Source organism: Eschrichtius robustus, chromosome 11 (genome assembly GCF_028021215.1).
Source record: "Eschrichtius robustus isolate mEscRob2 chromosome 11, mEscRob2.pri, whole genome shotgun sequence".
Lineage (NCBI taxonomy): Eukaryota > Metazoa > Chordata > Mammalia > Artiodactyla > Eschrichtiidae > Eschrichtius > Eschrichtius robustus.
In genome coordinates this window covers 102,587,695-102,599,613 of record NC_090834.1, presented here as the reverse complement: position 1 = coordinate 102,599,613, position 11,919 = coordinate 102,587,695, and the positions used below count along the sequence as shown (strand labels likewise).

Here is an 11,919-nt window from a genome sequence, read left to right as displayed (position 1 = left end):
TTTTTAAAGTTAATAAATTTATTTGTGTTACTCACATATTAGTGTTTCCAGAGCTTATTCTAATTTCCTGTATTTTCATTTTGGATCTTTTTGTTGTTGTTGTTCAAAGAACCTCCTTTAGTATTTCTTTCAGCACAGGTTTGCGGGCAACTGGATCCCTTAATCTGTTGTGTGAAAAGGTTATCATTTTGTTTCATTTTTGAAAAATAGGATATCTGATTATAAAATTCTAGATTGTGAGTTACTTATCCTTAGTACTTTTAAAGACATCACTCCACTCCATTCTGAATTTATTATTTATTTTGAGAAATTTGCTGTCAGTCTCACTTTTGCACGTTTGAAAAGAATGTTTCTTTTTTTCCTCTGGCTGCTTTTAAGATTTGCTTTTTGACTTCCATTAAATTAAAATATGATTCCAAATGTGAGGAACAAGCCAGTTGTTTGAATGACTTTACTACTTTTTTTTCTCACACTCCTTTTTGTAAAAAGTTAGTAGGGGTTCCTTAAAAAAGTAGGTCCAGGATTAAATATAGTTGAGGAAACACTGGATTTGTCAAATATGAATTTAACTTTAAAATCACATATAAGTAAATCTCCATGAAAGGGTTGTGCAGCGTATCACAAATATTTGAATAAATATTACCATCTTGAGGAAGTAGAATTCTGTGGAGCACTTTTTGAGACAGGCAGCCTTATTGTGATCTACTTTCTACCATAAACCAGGTCTTCGGTACTGTGTATGTAACACCTTTCTTAGCACCATAGCATAGAACTTAAATGTAATGCTTAGGATTTCTGTAGCCTGAATTCTCACACATACCTGCTGTGTGTCCTTTGCGAGTTCCTTATTTTCTCCAAGTGTGTTTTCTTTACATTTTTAAAAGAGGATAGTAATAACGTCTACACAGGGTTTTTTATGAGTACTATATTAGATAGTGCCTGGCATATAACATGTTTAGCAGCCATATGTTATACTATATATGTTATATGTGTAACATATAAATCTATATATTATACTATATATATACATTATACTATTAGTGAAATTAACATCAGAGTCATTGTAAATGCTAATAGTAACTGACCTGTACTTCATTGACCATAATCATCATTTATTACTTGTAGCATAATAACTTGTGTGCATGTTTTATATTCCAATTTTAAGTTAAGCGTCTGTATTTCTTGGGAGAAAAGGGTTTAGTACACGTGTTCTCAAGGAATGTTTGTGAGCTAATAAAAGAATAACAACAATCAATAAAATTTTTGAGTGATTATCACTTTAGGCATAGTGACTGCATCATATATATATGATATATATATATATCATATATATATATATATACACACACACATATAATCTCCTTCCAACTATATTATAATGTGATGATGTCTACAGTACCATCATGCCAATCTTACTTCAAGTGCTTGCTAAAGGTTTCATAAGTACAAAATGGAGAGTCTGGTATTTAAATCTCGATGTGTCTGTCTGCATATCTCTCACACTAAATAGATACTGGTAAAAGCATGAGCTTAGAGGAAAGAAAGATTCTAATGCATTTCCAGTAATAAGAGCAGCAGCTGTTTCTACAAGGACAAGCAAAAAAAAAAAAAAAAAAAACCTCAAAACATTAATAGTATAAGATGGTGATTAATGATATATGCAGAGTCTGAATACCTTGGTATGAGAATTCCATTCAGTCATGCCTCGATATAGTAGACATTAATTACTCAAAAATCACAAAGTAAATCCTAGGAATTACTGCACTGGGGCTTTTAAAACTCATAGGCTGTAAGGAATACTTTTTAGGTATGATGGATTAGCCTTGAGAAATAAGTTATCGCTCGGCTTACAATAATGCAGTTTCCCAGATCAGTTGGAATGAAATGTACTCCAGTCTGACGCTAAACGCCAATCCCAATGGTTTTTGCTTTAGGCAGGACGAGATTTGCGTTATTCTTACCAGTTATCCATGCTGGTCCTATGATCCATAATAGTCATTCCTCCTGATAATTTCAGTGTTTGGGATGAGCATTTTTGTTTGTTTACAGATTTTGTTCTGGAAAGGACACTGAAAACAAACTTCCAAGGAACAGGTCTTGCTAACTCTGCTGCAGTCCCTCTGGCGTCTTTAGATTCTACAAACTTCTTTGACAACTTGAGGCCTTACCATAACTCTTCATGTCGTTTGGGACAATCTTTCCCATGCTACCTCTATTCATCCTTTATGTATTGGCTGAGATGTTAAGTCTCCTGAGAAAAGCATTCTGACCAATCAATTCAAAGTAGATTTTGACTGTTGACTCTCATATGGGCAGCTTGTTCTATTTTTAATTTTATATCCTTATTTGTGAGTTTGTTTCATTTTTGTCTTCTCCAGTATAAACTTAAGCACATGAGACTAAGAACCATGTTTGTTTTGCATGGATATATACACCCAGGGCCAGGACTATGGCTAAACTCATTTGGGATCAATAAGTAGTTGAATGAATGAATAATTCTTATTAATGTTACAAATATTTCAAATGAATTAAGGGATGCAATAATTTCTATGATCCATTTGACTTAAAGACAACCCTCTGTCCCTATCCCCCCATGTTTATGTCAATATGGGGCCCTAGAGGTAATGATATAACTTGATTTTAACATTATCAAAGAGAATAAATGCAAGTTATGTTAATACACTCATGGTCTCCCTCAACAAGCAGAGCTGGATTCCTATAGACACATTCATCGCTTGTTCTCCAGTAGTGTGAGATAAGGACCTGTTTTTCCTCTCATGGGGGCTTTGTTCCCTGGGAGTTCCATGGGTGTGTAACTCTTTCACTCTTCAAGTTCCCATATGACTCCATTGGGCCTTATATTACAGGTAACAGACCAAATACCAGAGCCCCTTGACCATTCATTCATTCAACTGATTGGCAATGGTGTCTGTTATCTACGATGGCCTTCTCCCAAACTGAGATTTACTGAGAGCCTGCACTAATGACCATGGCAAATACTTGCAAATAATCATGACTTTGATTGTGATTATGATTACGGCCCTTTTTCAGGACATTGCAGGGATTCTCTTACTTTCTCATGACAGCAGTAGTCTTTTAGGGAGGATGTTGTTTGGGGCTACCTTTCTAATATTTCCATTTTATAGATGAAGATACAGTGACTTAAAGCAATTTAGTGACTTATCTGAGAAGGGAGATCAGCAGCTCTTACCATGAAATTCATGTTAGCTACTTCCCTGGCATTAAGTAATTTTTTTCTCAATCTCTCCTTGCCTTGGAGAACTTTTCCCTTTGATCAAACACTAAGAACATCTTAGGAGAATGTTTCTTATCTTTTACGGACTGAACTTCTGTTTTGAGACTCATATGTGAAAGCGCTGAATTTACCTGTTCATTGTTCAGAGAGCCAGGTAAGCCTCTGATCAAATCTACAATCTGTATAAATTTTCAGGGACAGAGGTAACCAGGAAAATACATCAAGGCACCCATTTCCCCCTTGATTTATTCATAACTGAATACTGAACATCTTGAATGTTACTATGTGTCTGTGGTTTTTAACAAGAGACTGTATCACAAACACCATGGAAATTCTTAAGGAGAATATGTATTTATCTTATAAAAAAATAAAAGGAACAAGAGGGTCTTGAGTCCCTGCTTTGACATGCATGAACTTGTAGAACTTGGACAAATTGTTAAACCTTTCTCACTTTTAGTTTCCTCTTTTGGAGTATGGTAATATTAGCTACATCGGCTAATCCCAAGGTCTTTGAGAGTATCAAATTGGATCTCAATTTGAAATTTTCTTATAATCTGGAGAGCACATAACAACATTATTGAAAAAGAGTAGGAATAGAGAGAGATAAATGAGGGGGACCCAGGCTAATAGACCAATTATAAAAATGCACTGAAAGAAGAGGTGTAAAAATCACACCAGAAGGAACAATTTACGGGAATGAGGGGACCTGGACTCCAGTTATTATTCTGAAGCTTTGCTGCATTAGGCACCCAGAATGATTAACTGTTAGATGTACTGACTGGTGAACTATAGTGTAAATGAGACCATTCTACCATCACACTGGCTTGAGGGACAAAAATAATGCTCTCTGCTTGGGAGTAAAGAATAAGAATATCCTACAACAATGATCATTTTATATATCTCCCTTGATCGTCTACACTTCCTGAACAGGGAATATGTTTTTTATATTATTGTAGACCTTAGAAAAGCACACAACCCGATATACTGTGAGCACTTACTTAGTACTTGGAGAGAGAATGAATGTTGGATGAATTACTGCACAAATTCCAGCACTTTATGTGGTTTATTAATTGGTGTTACTCAAAACTTATGTAACTGTAGAAGTATTTTTTCTTTTTCTTTTGGAGAGAGGGGAGAGGAATTTGATTGTAAACATGTGTGGATAGAGTTCTTGTCCCTCAGCTTGGATTCAGAGAGATAGTGTATTAGCCAAATTCCCACTAGCTAATCCTATGTTTGATTCCAAAGATCAAACTTATTTCCCCACATTGCTTCTGAATGATGGACTCAATAAAATAGTCATTCATGAAGAGGCCAATATAATGAGTAACTTTTTTTGCCCAGAGCTGTGGTAGAGAGTTTAGATTATATATAAAATATTAAGGGAATGTTGCTTAGTGTTCAAGAACTCAGGCTTTGATTCAAAATGGCATGGCTTCAAATACCAGCTCTGTTACTTGCTAGTTTTATGGACTTCAGGGTGTAACTCCTTGTCAGTAAGCTTCAGTTTCTTTATATGTGAAATGAGGATAATATGTCACATGGTTGGGTGATAAATCAATGGAGGTATAGTATGCATGGTGTAACATAGTGCCCTGAAAATAGAAAGTGCTCAGTAGTTTCTAGCTATCATAGTTTAATTCATTATTTATGTTTTTTGTCTATTTATACAGTATTGAAGCTCTATATGGGGGATGAAGCTTAAACTAAGATAAAACAAATTATTATGAGTAACAAAGTGATCAATGGTGCTCTATAGGTTATAACGGAAAAGCAGTGTCTAAAGAGGAAGAATTTTTGAAGACTTCATGAAAGCTTTGAAACTCATATTCTCTGAAGAATAAATTTGAATTGTACTGAGGGCACAGAATGTCTTGTGCACTTTTTAAAAAAGATTTTTATTGGAGTTTATTTGCTTTACAATGTTGTGTTAGTTTCTACTTTGCAGCAAAGTGAATCAGTTATATGTATACATATATCCACCATTTTTTTTTTTTTTTTTTAGATTTTCTTCCCATTTAGGTCACCACAGAGCTTGTGCACTTTTTAATTTTGTCCTGAACACCCAATATGTGGTGGTCTAATCCATAAAAATCTTTTCAAAAAGTTTGCTAAAAGGTCACTACATGATTCAAAGACCTTTTATAATTCTTATTTTTATCAGTAGGTTAATTTTATCACAAGAATGTTCCTGAAACTAGTTTTTTCTCCCCCGTAGGAAAATGCTGGATTAAGACTCACTCCTTCACGTTGTTGAGAAGATGGTAAAAAATAAAATGAAATGCTTTCAGTACATTACCCCCCCAGATTTAGGGACATCTAAGATGTGTATTGATTAAGGTAAGTAGGAACCAAGAGGGTGTCTTCTCTGGATAATAATGCCTCCCTACCCGCAAAAGCAGGAGTAAAGAGGGAGTGGGAAACTGCAGGCTTCTGTCAACACCTTCACCCTCCTTTCCACCCCACAACCTCATAGCCTGGTTGTCACCCTCTACCTTGAGACCTGAGGACTAATCTCATGATTCTCTTTATCACTGTATCACTTACAATGAAGCTGAGGAATCTCAGGTCAGCTCTCAACCCCTGTTAAATCATGTCCACATCCCTTTATATCCCCTTTTCTAAGCCCAGCAGCCACTCCTGCCCAACTCGTGATCATTCCACCGTGCCCTCTGGAATTATAGTCAGTTGTCAACATAACCCAATATACACTTAACCTCTCCTCTGAAAGGTCCCTTTACCTACTTGGTCCAACTGAAATCTGTGTCCTGGGACAGTGCTTCCCTTGCAGCCATCTCAGTGGTGGCAGTTTTCTCTTCCACTTTCCTCTTAATGCTGTATTGTTCCATGTTCTTGAGTTTGTAACATTATCATACTCTGATTTTTTTTTCTCCAAACTTTCTCCTTTATTGGTCTTATTTAGTTTTGTGTATTTAATATGATATGTGAATGTTAAACCATTAGAAAATTGCCAATACAGTTTGAATTAATAAAATCTGATGCAACCAGTCCAATTGTTTATGCAACCCTTCTAAATTAGATGGCTAAAAGGAATCTAAAACTCAGCATGACTAATCTGAAATCGTCTTTCTTGTTCTTTCTCAAACATCTGCTTCTTCTAAACCATTTCATTTGTTACTGTACAAAAAATGGAGTCATCATTGTTCCCTCTTTCTCTAATGCCCTACATTCAATATAGCAGGAAATCCAGCCAGCCCTACTTTTGAATTGGGTAATTTCTCCAGAACTGGGTAATTTCTCACTACCTCTCTCACTACCACCTTGGTTCAAGCCATCATTATCTGTTGATAGATTAATAAGATTAATGCAAAGGCAAATGAAATGGGTGAAATCATAACATCCCAGATTTCATTCTGACAAGGAAGCTTTCCTTAACCTCACTTACATTTTGGATCCCTAGATAGAACCTGCACAATCTCTAACTATTAGAATATCTATATTTTTAAATTCTTGTTTAGTGCCAGGCTATATTGTTATATCTATTTTACATATGGGGAAACTGAGGCTCAGACATCTTAGTTAACATGCAAGATGACTCAGAAAGTAAATGGATTCTTACTTGGTATAGCTGGACTGGCCACTATCTGAGTAGAAGAGGAATATTGTGTGAAAAATTGGAGGAAGGCATAGATGGAATATGAGGGTGGAAGAAATTTGGGACAGAAGCAAAGGGAATGAGTGAAGATATAGGATGTTTGATTTCAGAGTTATCTGGAATTCTTCTATCACAACATACACTCTTCTAATCAATACATGGACCAATAACTGTCCTAATCATAATGTGTAAAAGCCTACGATGCCAGTTTGCTTTATCACTACAGTTTGATAATGAGTTCAAGGGAAAACTGATGGCCAAGTGATACTGAGCAATACTCAAAGTCGGTCATCTAGTACGTGGTGGAGCTAGAACTTGTATCCAAATATCCTTAGTCTGGATGTACACTTTTAATTTTATTGTCTGGATGTCTTTACTCCTTGTACAGGAGTTTCTACAGTATCCCACTCTGTGGGAACTACACATTCTATGTGTCCTATTATCCTATGAGACTACTGAAGGCTAGAACATGATGTATTAAACTATGTTTTAGTAGAATATAATGCTGCTCTTGAGACAATAGTGGTAACTGAAATGAAATGAATTCAATTACAGTAACCTATTTTACTGCACGCATATTCTGTGTCAGTGTTTGAAAATCTGAATTGGTAGGCCAACATATATCATTTAGTAACAAATCCTGTGATTTTATGCATAAGTCACTTTCCATCCCTGAACTTTAATTTGGTCATTTATTAGGGTAGAAGATTGCATTATATTATCTTTAAAATCCTTTAAGCGAGGACATTCTACATTTCTCCCAATATTTAAAAATTACCTTTTGTTGTTATGCCCATCTTAAATTCAGAGAATTCTGACATAAAGCGTATCTTGGGCCTGATAGTTCTAAACCCAGTTACTACCCAGATCCTCTTTTCTCATTGCTACAGGTCATTCACATACTGCACAAATGACCCCCATGGAGAACAGTACAAAGGTGACTGAATTCATTTTTGTTGGGATAACTGATGCCCCAGAACTGCAGATGCCCCTCTTTCTAGTGTTCACTCTCATCTACCTCATCACTCTGGTTGGGAACTTGGGGGTGATCACGTTGACCCAGCTGGACCCTCGTCTCCACACTCCCATGTTCTTCTTCCTCAGTCACCTCTCTCTGGTAGACTTTGGTTACTCCACAGCTGTCACTCCCAAAGTGATGGCCGGATTCCTCATAGGAGACAAGGTCATTTCCTACAATGCATATACTGCTCAGTTTTTCTTTTTTACAGTCTTTCTCATTGTGGAAGCATTTCTCTTGGCCTCAATGGCCTATGACCGTCATGCAGCAGGATGTAAACCACTACATGACACCAACGTCATGACAACAAGGGTGTGCGCATGGATGGTCATTTGTTCCTATGTCCTTGGATTTCTGGAGGCCTCTATGCACACTTGGAACATATTCAGTCTCTCTTTCTGCAGATCCAATGTGATTGATCACTTTTCTGTGATGGTACTCCTGTCCTGGCTCTCTCATGCTCAGACAACAACAGAAGTGAGATGGTGTTTTTTGCTTTGGTGGGCTTCAATATCATCTTTTCTGTCCTGGTCATGTTGATCCCTTACGTGTTTATGTTTGTCCCCATTCTGAGGATGCACTCGTCTGAAGGACATCGGAAGGCCTTTTCTGCCTGTGCTTCTCACCTCACTGCCGTGTCCATCTTCTATGGGACAGGTGCCTTCATGTACTTAGAGCTCAGCTCCCGCCATTCCACGGACACAGACAAAATGGCAACTGTGTTCTATGCTATAGTCGTTCCTATGCTGAATCCACCTGAGGAACACAGAGGTAAAGATTGCCTTTAAAAAGGCTAGATGGAAGGCAAAGTCTTCTATAAGATTCATATTTTAATTATATAGAAACAACTATGTACCAAACAGGTCAGATCAAGCTAGGGAAAATATTGACTTGCTAGGCCAACAATTTTGTAAATTTTTAATGTACTTTCTCAAGTTATTTATTAAGTTTATGACAGAAGTGGCTTACAAATACGATATATCAGGAATAGTAGCTTAAGAAGTATCAAACTTGAGCATAGAAGTCTTATTATAAAATTTCTTCTTAATTACATTTCATTATTTCACATGATCATCCCCACTCTCATTTCACTCAAAGTATATTTAAGTACATGCCCGAAGAAACATCATTTATGCAAACCACATGTAATTCACACATCCATGAGTGGACAGAAAAATGAGTCCAAACATAAGTGGGATTAGTCTACTTTTATTAGTATAATTTAAAACAATGATTTTGGTGTCTGATAATACATTCATTTTGGGTTTTTTTTTTAACATCTTTATTGGAGTATAATTGCTTTACATTGTTGTGTTAGTTTCCGCTATATAACAAAGTGAATAAGCTATATGTATACATATATCCCCATATCCCCTCCATCTTGCATCTCCCTCCCACCATCCCTATTCCACCCCTCTAGGTGGTCACAAAGCACCGAGCTGATCTCCCTGTGCTATGCAGCTGATTCCCACTAGCTATCTATTTTACATTTGGTAGTGTATATATGTCCATGCCACTCTCTCACTTCATCCCAGCTTACCCTACCCCCTCCCCGTGTCCTCAAGTCCATTCTCTATGTCTGCATCTTTATTCCTGTCCTGCCCCTAGGTTCTTCAGAACCTTTTTTTTTTTTAGATTCCATGTATATGTGTTAGCATATGGTATTTGTTTTTCTGTTTCTGACTTACTTCACTCTGGACAGAAATGTACAGAGTCTAGGTCCATCCACCTCACTAGAAATAACTCAGTTTTGTTTCCTTTTATGGCTGAGTAATATTCCATTATATATATGTGCCACGTCTTCTTTATCCATTCCTCTGTCGATGGACACTTAGGTTGCTTCCATGTCCTGGCTATTGTAAAGAGTACTGCAATGAATATTGTGGTATGTGTCTCTTTTTTTTTTTTCTTTTTGAATTATGGTTTTCTCAGGGTATATGCTCAGTAGTGGCATTGCTGGGTCACATGGTAGTTTTATTTTTAGTTTATTAAGGAACCTCCATACTGTTCTCCATAGTGGCTGTATCAATTTACATTCCCAACAACAGTGCCAGAGGATTACCTTTTCTCCACACCCTATCTAGCATTTATTGTTTGTAGATTTTTTGATGGTGGCCATTCTGACCGGTGTGAGATAATACCTCATTGTAGTTTTGATTTGCATTTCTCTAATGATTAGTGATGCTGAACATCCTTTTATGTGTTTGTTGGCAATATGTACATCTTCATTGGAGAAATGTCTATTTCGGTCTTCTGCCCATTTTTGGATTGCGTTTTTTGTTTTTTTGATATTGAGCTGCATGAGCTGCTTGTATATTGTGGAGATTAATCCTTTGTCAGTTGCTTCATTTGCAAATATTTTCTTCCAGTCTGAAGGTTGTTTTTTCGTCTTGTTTATGGTTTCCTTTGTTGTGCAAAAGCTTTTAAGTTTCATTAGGCCCCATTTGTTTATTTTTGGTTTTATTTTCATTTCTCTAGGAGGTGGGTCAAAAAGGATCTTGCTGTGATTTATGTCATAGAGTGTTCTGCCTATGTTTTCCTCTAAGAGTTTAATGGTGTCTGGCCTTACATTTAGGTGTTTAATCCATTTTGAGTTTATTTTTGTGTATGGTGTTAGGGAGTGTTCTAATTTCATCCTTTTATATGTAGCTGTCCAGTTTTCCCAGCACCACTTATTGAAGAGGCTGTCTTTTCTCCACTGTATATGCTTGCCTCCTTTATCAAAGATAAGGTGACCATATGTGCGTGGGTTTATCTCTGGGCTTTCTATACTGTTCCACTGATCTATATTTCTGTTTTTGTGCCAGTACCATACTGTCTTCATTACTGTAGCTTTGTAGTATAGTCTGAAGTCAGGGAGCCTGATTGCTCCAGCTCCGTTTTTCTTTCTCAAGATTGCTTTTGCTATTCAGGGTCTTTTGTGTTTCCATACAAATTGTGAAATTTTTTGTTCTAGTTCTGTAAAAAATGCCAGTGGTAGTTTGATAGGGATTGCACTGAATCTGTAGATTGCTTTGGGTAGTAGAGTCATTTTTACAATGTTGATTCTTCCAATCCAAGAACATGCTATATCTCTCCATCTATTTGTATCATCTTTAATTTCTTTCATCAGTGTCTTATAATTTTCTGCATACAGGTCTTTTGTCTCCTTAGGTAGGTTTATTACTAGATATTTTATTCTTTTTATTGCAATGGTAAATGGGAGTGTTTTATAATTTCACTTTCAGATTTTTCATCATTAGTGTATAGGAATGCAAGAGATTTCTGTGCATTAATTTTGTATCCTGCTACTTTACCAAATTCATTGATTAGCTCTAGCAGTTTTCTGGTAGCATCTTTCTCTATGTATATAGTACCATGTCATCTGCAAACAGTGACAGCTTTACTTCTTCTTTTCCGATTTGGATTCCCTTTATTTCTTTTTCTTCTCTGATTGCTGTGGCTAAAACTTCCAAAACTATGTTGAATAATAGTGGTGAGAGTGGGCAACCTTGTCTTTTTCCTGATCTTAGTGGAAATGGTTTCAGTTTTTCACCATTGAGGACGATGTTGGCTGTGGGTTTGTCGTATATGGCCTTTATTATGTTCAGGTAAGTTCCCTCTATACCTACTTTCTGGAGGGTTTTTATCATAAATAGGTGTTGAATTTTGTCAAAAGCTTCTCCGCATCTATTGAGAAGATCATATGGTTTTTCTCCTTCAATTTGTTAATATGGTGCATCACGTTGATTGTTTTGTGTATATTGAAGAATCCTTGCATTTCTGGGATAAACCCCACTTGATCATAGTGTATGATCCTTTTAATGTGCTGTTGGATTCTGTTTGCTAGTATTTTGTTGAGGATTTCTGCATCTATGTTCATCAGTGATATTGGCCTGTGGTTTTCTTTCTTTGGGACATCTTTGTCTGGTTTTGGTATCAGAGTGATGGTGGCCTCATAGAATGAGTTTGGGAGTGTTCCTCCCTCTGCAATATTTTGGAAGAGTTTGAGAAGGATAGGTGTTAGCTCTTCTCTAAATGTTTGATAGA

At 36.5% G+C, this 11,919-nt stretch overlaps 1 pseudogene; it reads left to right on the top strand.

The window, feature by feature from the left end:
• The first annotated feature begins 7,782 nt into the window (after positions 1 to 7,782).
• Positions 7,783 to 8,724, top strand: LOC137771848 (olfactory receptor 5B12-like; annotated as a pseudogene).
• Positions 8,725 to 11,919: the final 3,195 nt, after the last annotated feature.